The sequence below is a fragment of the Balearica regulorum genome, chromosome Z (genome assembly GCF_011004875.1).
Source record: "Balearica regulorum gibbericeps isolate bBalReg1 chromosome Z, bBalReg1.pri, whole genome shotgun sequence".
In the NCBI taxonomy this organism is placed as follows: domain Eukaryota; kingdom Metazoa; phylum Chordata; class Aves; order Gruiformes; family Gruidae; genus Balearica; species Balearica regulorum.
In genome coordinates, this window is record NC_046220.1 from 84,942,580 (window position 1) to 84,950,596 (window position 8,017).

Here is an 8,017-nt window from a genome sequence, read left to right on the forward strand (position 1 = left end):
TGAGAAGGGTCTCCCTCCCATGCACAGATTTATTGAGTGACCCTCTGAATTGTTCTCTTAATATAAAGAAACAAAACAACCTTTTCTCTAGGATGGTGCTTACTATGGCTCAAGAGACTAAATAATCCTGATGGATCATCGTGACTGCAGTCACTCGATAAATAGGCAAATCCTCTTGCTTGCCCCAGGCAAGCGTGTGTCCAAGTTTGCTCGCATCAGAGGAGTGATGTGGTTTTGTGTTTGAAACAAGCTACAAAACCATTCAGCTCTCTACAGAGAAATCTTGTGCTGAAGACCAACAAGGAAAAGCAGGAAACATTGATTTAAGTAATTATTTTTAATCCAGTTTTGCATTTATAGGGGTTTTTTTCCCCTGAGTGTTTGATTCTTACTGGATGAGACCCCTTAAGACATGTTGACTGCAACTAAAAACAAGAGCTGGACTAAATTTGGAACCCATGCGGGTGATAATCAGAATAATATATATATTTAAGCAGCTCCAAAGCTTAATATCCTTGTAATTAGGTTTACCATTTTCCACGGTAAAGTACAAAAGCTAAATGGTGCTTTCTTAATATAAAAATCAACCTTTTTTTTTTTTTTATCTAACTTCCATCACACCATTTCCTGGGAATTGGGATGCAATTAAAATACAGAAAAACTTGTTTAAATGAAACCACTTTAAACATGCTCGGGTTTACGTATAGGCAGAAGCACTTAAGGCATTTTATGTGTATAGACAGAAGCATGGAACAACTTTATTCCTACGTGTGTTGCTTTCAAAGCTGAATAAAAACAATTATTTTGGAAAGCTGTGATCAAAACCAATTAAGTGTCTTTGTACTTTGATGTATTAGGTCATAGTATCTGCTTCCTCGTATTGAGAATTGCACCAGGAAAATTGGTTTTCCCATTTCCTCAATTCTTCACAGGTTTACTGAATGCAAATAAAGTAGTGGCATATCCTAGCAGTGAATAGCAATGCAATGGCTTTAGGTTTTTCTCTATTGCAATTTAGTAGTGCTTCTTATTTAATTGGTGTGAGATTAATAAGTGATGATAAATCCAGGCCTTTACATCACTTTGTGAACTTGAGCTGCTTGGACCTTCCTGGCAATATTTTAGGGCTGTTTCATGCTCAGTAGAAGTCTTGTGGATTGATCCAGTACAAAATTAGCCTTTTTTCCTTTTTTATTCTCTTTTGTCCCCAGATTTCAGGGGGAATTTTTTCAATGGAGAAGCTCAGCCCCTGTTCCCACATATCTCTTCAGGGGCCAGCCTCATCTCACTTGTTCCTGCTGACACAGCTTTTCCTGCTGCTTGCTGAGCAGTAGTGTTTCAATTATGAACTAATGTTTTATGTTTGATATTTATGCAGCAGCTGAGAAACCTAAATAATTAAATTTCCCTGTGGCCTGAGCAGGCCAGGAGTTGGAAGAGCTTCTTTATAGATGTGAGCTGTGCTGTCTTAAAAGATTTGCTGGTGTAATGGTTGCTACCTGTATGCTCTATTTTCTATTCCTTAATAGAAACCACAGCGCTAATCATTAATAATTCAGCCATGGCTCAGCAAATCAGATTAATCTTTGGGAATGCACTGAGGTTGCTTTTCTCTGCAGCCTTTGTTTTCAAAGTAGAAAAAGGATTTGTTGATAGTAGGGAAGAGACCTGCAACTCATTTGGGGAAGACAGCCGTGAGTAAGCGTGGCTCTTCAAGTCGGTTCTTGTGCGAGTCTGAGATTTATTCAAATGTTTGGGTTTAATAATCCATATTTTCCTTTTTGTTTTACTAGTCTGGGGTTTTATGTGATGCTTTGAGCCATGCCAGAGCACAAGCACCTCCGCCTTGCCCGCACAGGAAGACTTGCAGACTCAACGCAATTGGTGTGATACCTGCTGCAGGAGCATAGGGATGGTAAATCTCTGTCTGGTTTCTTCTTGCTTGCCTTATCTCTGGGCATCCCTTTCTTCTCTACTTACAGCTGGATGCAATGAATTATCCACAACTTCAAGGGGCTGGGTTGGTGAATTTTGTTAAAATCTAATTTGCAGATAATCCTGCTGCCCTTGCTCGTGCGTCTGACAGCGCTATGTTGCCTTCTCCTCATGCCACATCTCAGGATGATGACAGGGAGAGATACCCACAGTGAGGAGAAATCGAGGTAGTACCAGCAGCAATGTCCTGGAGGAGACCTGATGAGCACAGCGGAGCACAGATTAAAGTGGGAATCAATTGGCTTGCTTTGCAATAGCCACATGTAATTTAAAAAAAATTACATATAATATATATATTATACGTATATAAAACTGGATTTATGAAATGGGAACTCTGTTAGAAATGGAAAGCTATTAATTACAGGTGGGGACCTGGCTTGGACCCTTTCTCTGTGAGGTCCTGCTTGCATCTTACAGGACAAATTACAGAGAAGCCAGAAGATGGAAGCAAGGATGGCTAAAAAGTTTTGATGTAAGGGAAAAGATAGGAATTGGGGTTACTTAATGTAGAAAGACATGATTCAAGGGGAGACAATGTTGTGTTTGAAGAAGCTGTTACGCTGATCCCACTGTGGGGATGGATGGACTGGGGTGGGAAGAGGGACATTCATCCTCTCAGTTCTGTAATTTCAAAATCTGCTAGTTTGGGTTAACTCTTCCTTGAAAGGGCTTGTTCCTACTCTGTAGTGATACCAGCTCTCCAGTTGTCCTGCCCTTCCCTCTGCAGGATCTCAGGAATAACTGCAAAGGGAGAAAAAGACCCCTTAACCTTTACCGTCTGTCTCTGCTCTGTGTAATCCAGTTGATGTTTGTCTTGATGGTGATAATTACTCAGAAGTATGTAATTGCAAGACAAATGTTTAATTAAGAGCAGGTTTATGCTAGTCTCTTGTCTGCTTCCATGTGGAAAGAGCATGGTTGTGTCAGTTGTCTTGGCAGCCTGGATCTAAGGTCTGATGGCCTGATTCTGCACCCTTGCAAAAAAATAAGGAAATAAATTAAATTAAAATACTAATGGAACCCTACATTCCCTGCTGCTGCCATGTGAACTTCTAATTTCTACTTTGCCCAAAATCCACATCTGCTGATGACATCCACTGTGGATAAACCAGGTTCACCTTCAAATTAATCCATAATTGAGGACGGTGTTCTCTACCCGGTCAGAGCTCCAGATGCCTCATAAGGAAAATGGGAAAAAACCCTGCTCTTCTAGATGATGCCTCAGATGATCTTAAATCAAAATTACATTGAGCATTTTCTAGCTCTTTAGCAATGCCCAGTAATGTATTCCTGTAATATCCTAAAAGTCAGAAGGCTTTTAAAAACCCCAAAAACTTACACAAGGTATAAAGGTTCCTCATTTAAATGTGTCTGAGTAAATAGGCTGTAAATTATCAGCCCACGCAGCCTCCTGGAAAGACTCAACAAAGTGGAGGTGGCCACGTAACCTGGCTGCATGGGGAGTTAGCATTAAATATATTCCTCCTCTCATCGTTTTCAGGTGCGGTGAGTGTCTGGGGCAGAGCCGCCTGCCCACCTTACAATAATTGCAGTGAGCATCAGCCGCCAAAGTAATTTAAATATGTTTTCCTTCTGGGAAACCACACTGATCTTAATAGTTCTTTTTTTTTTTTTTTTAAATTAAATAATGTGCTGACTGTTACAAGCTGGAAATATGTTGATTTTTGTCTTTATTCTTTGCAGCAGTGTTTCCTTCTGGTTGTCGCTCAGTTGTTTAAGGAGAGAAAGTCTCGGGATTGCTCCTTAGGCAGAACAACAGTAATTTAACTCATTTTCTAAAGCCCCATGAATTTAAAAAATGGCCTATGTTTCCCCATGCTGGTACATCCCAGCTACATGCCGATTGTGACTAATCCAGCAGCTGAACACCGGTGCTTTGGGCCTGGGGCTGGGAGGTGCCATGGCAACATCTCAGACAGGAGCTGGCTGGGTAGGAATGTATATGCACGTGCCAATTAAAATTTAAACAACCTTCGATGCGGTAGGACCCCTGGTTTATTAATAAAGTATAAGAGCATCGAAGGGATGGCTCTGTGCTGGTGGGTGCCTGGGGACAGGCTGGCTCTGCGGCTCCTCCATCCTCAGGGTTTCCCACTACCAAGTTGTCACAGATGACTTGAAGTTATTAATATTTTGTGCTGCAGTGTGAACCAGGAGGGTGCCTCTTGTGATTATGCGTTAATGTCTGCAGTGGTTCCTAAGCATGGATTAGTATTATGGCCCAGAGGAGGGCCACGAAGCTGATCAGAGGGCTGGAGCACCTCTCCTATGAGGACAGGCTGAGAGAGTTGGGGTTGTTCAGCCTGGAGAAGAGAAGGCTCCGGGGAGATCTAATTGCGGCCTTCCAGTACCTGAAGGGCCTACAGGAAATATGGTGAGGGACTGTTTATCAGGGAGTGTAGTGACAGGACAAGGGGGAATGGGTTTAAGCTGAAGGAGGGTTGATTTAGATTAGATGTTAGGAAGAAATTCTTTACTGTGAGGGTGGTGAGGTACTGGAACAGGCTGCCCAGAGAGGTTGTGGATACCCTCTCCCTGGCAGTGGTCAAGGCCAGGTTGGATGAGGCTTTGGGCAATGTGGTCTAGTAGAGGGTGTCCCTGCCCATGGCAGGGGGGTTGGAACTGGATGATCTTTAAGGTCCCTTCCAACCCAAACCATTCTATGATTCTATGATTCAAGGAAATTATATGGTTTGTGCTGACCTGAGGCCACCTGGATTGTATCCATGTGTCTAAAAAAATACAAAACCCCAACTTCAGCTTGGATAGTCTCTTCACTGCACCTTCTGACAAAGACGACAGGGAGTTACCTCTTCCCACCTGGGACAGAACTGATATGTATACCTGCTAAATGACCCAAGAGGCTCATGCTTTGTAGCAATATTTTTAAAAATTATGTTGGAGATTGCTTTTTCTCTCATAGAGAGAAGCATGTGATCTATTGGGGGGGAGCTCAAAATAAGAAGTCCAAATATTTCTGAACAGTAACCTGGTGCTGCCACGAGTTTGCTCAACCCACCCAGATATTTGGGAGAGAGATAATGTGCAGCTTGCATTCACATGAGTTTATCAACAGTTGAAAAAGTACCCTGTCTTGTTGTTCAGGCTTTTGTATGAAGTGCTGGAAAGTAAAGTATCCAAAAAGCAACAGGTGCAGCTGTGAGTATTCTCCGGTGGCTGCAATTTGCAGTCTGCAGGAGCTGTGGGGAATGACCGCGACTGAGGGAGTAATGAACTGGCTCTCCTGGGCTCAACCATGCAGAAAATACACATTGACTGCAGTCCTGCACGCCCACTTCCAGGCCTGGCCACACACTTTCTCTGGGGAGCGCTGCGGTGAGGGTTGGCATCTGGAGACTTTTGCTTCTGATAGCGTCTAACAGGTTTTGCTGGCAGTTTCCCGATCAGTCAGTCTTCAATTGACTCCTGGAGCAGTGGAGGAGCAGCCCCGGGACTGCATTAAATAACAGCAGGGGTGCAAAGGGACACCCAAAACCCTCCTCAGGACAGAAGGGACCACTGCAGCCTGAAGGTCAGGCAGCCTAAGCTCAGGTCCTGCAAAGAAAAAGGAGCAACTCCTCCTGGAAGCCATTTCCAAGCACGTGAAGAGGATAAAGGTGGTTGGGAATAGCCCATATAGATTTGCCATGGGTAAATAGTTCCTAAGAGCTTTCTGTGATGGCTGCCTGATGGCTTTCTTCTTTCAGCACGCTGCTTTTAGACCTCTGGCCAGCAGGCTCAGAGCAGAGGTAAGCTCTGTGGCTTCTGCAGCTTTGGGTCATGCCATCTTTTACCCTCAAGTGCCTTTCAGCAGTGGCTTCATTCAGCCTCAGCCCACCTCATCCTCGGATTGAGGAAAATAAGCCAAAACTGGAAGAAAACCTTACTAGCTAAATAGGTCAGAATTTTCAAAAAACTCAAGTTCTCTCGCTCTCAGAAAAGAGAAAAATCTTGTTTGTGAAAGCTCTCAAAAATCGGAGACTTCCATTCACAGCAGTGTTGATGAAATCTTGATGGAGTCAGGTTCTCTGTAATTTAAACTACAGAATAGCTTCTGAATAGATGCCAAAGCTCGCCTTACAGTGGAGGTTTTGTACCTGGCTCATCACTCTCTATCTGGCTATCTCATAACTAAGATGTCCGACACTGTTACGAATCCAGATGTCTGCTCATTCTGGAAAGTGCTACAATGCACAATCAATGTAAAGGATTTATGGCTTTTATTGTTTGTATGAGATGTAAAAACTCATCATGCAATTGTTTCTCCTTGATCATGGTTTTAATAGCAACCTGCACCTGCAGGAAGAGTTATATTTTATGGTTCACCTAGCAATATGTGGCCAGTGAGAGTACACATTGGATGACTTGAGGACATCGATGTAACATTGTGGGTCAGCAGCTGTAACACTGCTTTAGCAGAGTCCTGTGGATTGCTTTGCCTTCAGCAATGTTCAGCAGGCAAATGTTAGCTCCAAAAGCAAAAGCTGTTTCTCTTTAGTGCTAAGCTGGTGCTCTGCTTGTCAGCTCATACGCTCTTTTCTCACTTCTTTTGTAGGAAACTAAGTGATTTGCACTGGTTCAGATGCTAGCCCTTGCTAGCCTCATAGAGACATCAGGGTGGAGATGATGATATTGTGCTAAGAAATACAGAAAATTCACTCTTTGGCCTGTCAAGCCAGTACAATTTGGAGACCTATGAAGGTTAATAGCATAATTGCCTGGGATCCCCAGCTGAGAGCGTGAGGTGTCCATCAGATTAAAAGCAGAAGCAAGTCATCCAGCGTGCATATGCTGATGGGACTCATCCTTTAACTTTCAAGTCTCACCACTGGCTCTGTTCAGTCCCTGTGAGGTCCATTCTCATTTTGCAGTACACATACACACTGTGTTAGATGAGAGAGAGAGAGAGAAAAGTGCTGTATGCTGATTTCAAGATCTTAAACTCAGCTGAAACGTCATCAAACCCGTACTGGTGGGGTTAGACTCTCCCCTGAGGTGTCTGAGTAAGACTTCTTTCCATTTTAAGAGAAGTCAGTGGGGCTTTAGGACTTCTAAACTCATTGGGATTTTAATGTCAAGTCTTTGGTGCTTTTTATACCCGCTTTGGTCAAACAAAGGCATGACAATCCCAACTTGATATATGCTGAGCGATCAGAAGAGGGCAGTCCTTCCCCTCTGTACTTGCTCTACTTCATGCTTGAATTAACAGGCTGAAAGCCACAAGTTGTTGATGCTGCAGACTTGTGCCCGATACGGTTACACCGGTTGGGGATGTGGGTAGACGCAACCCTTGAATGACGTCGCTGCACTGGAGTAGGGCCCATTGTCAACACAATTCTATCAACAAAGCTGCACTTTCACCTTACTTGCTGTTTTCACTGCAGAGCTGCGAGTATGGAGCATCCGTGAGGATTATGTTAGTCCCCAGCCCCCTCCTGGATAATCACACAAAAGGGAGCAGAGTGATAAACCATTCAAGCCTTACGATGAAAATGAATCAGTTACTTCTGCGGTTAAAGGAGGCACATTACAGACACATGGTTTCTCTCCTGAGCCTAAATTGCCAGCCACAGTTCAGGCCCCGTGTCCTTCTGTCCTTCCGTCAAGACAGCTAAGGAGCTCAGCCACTTGAGAAGAAATACAAGAAACATGATGTCAGGGAAGATGAGTCAGAAGGGCAGAGGTAGGGTAGGTGATCTGTGGAAGAAAGCTCTGAGTTATGAGGATGGTGTAGGAAAAGGTCACTGTGTGTCTGCCACCGGAGCTGAGAGCTGTGACCACAGCACATACAAATCTACCTGATTTTAATGCAACTAAAACAACTGACAGCAGTGGGGCAGAGGAAGGGGTTTACCCTGATTCCCAGCAGAAAGGTAGATTTATTAGGGAGTGAAGGCACCAAAAAGGCTGTGGCCTCCCCGGGCAAAGGCAGCTCTGTGTGGTATGAGTGGGTAAGGCAGGAGCTGGACAGCTTTTCCTTTACAGTGCCCTTGCCTCTGGC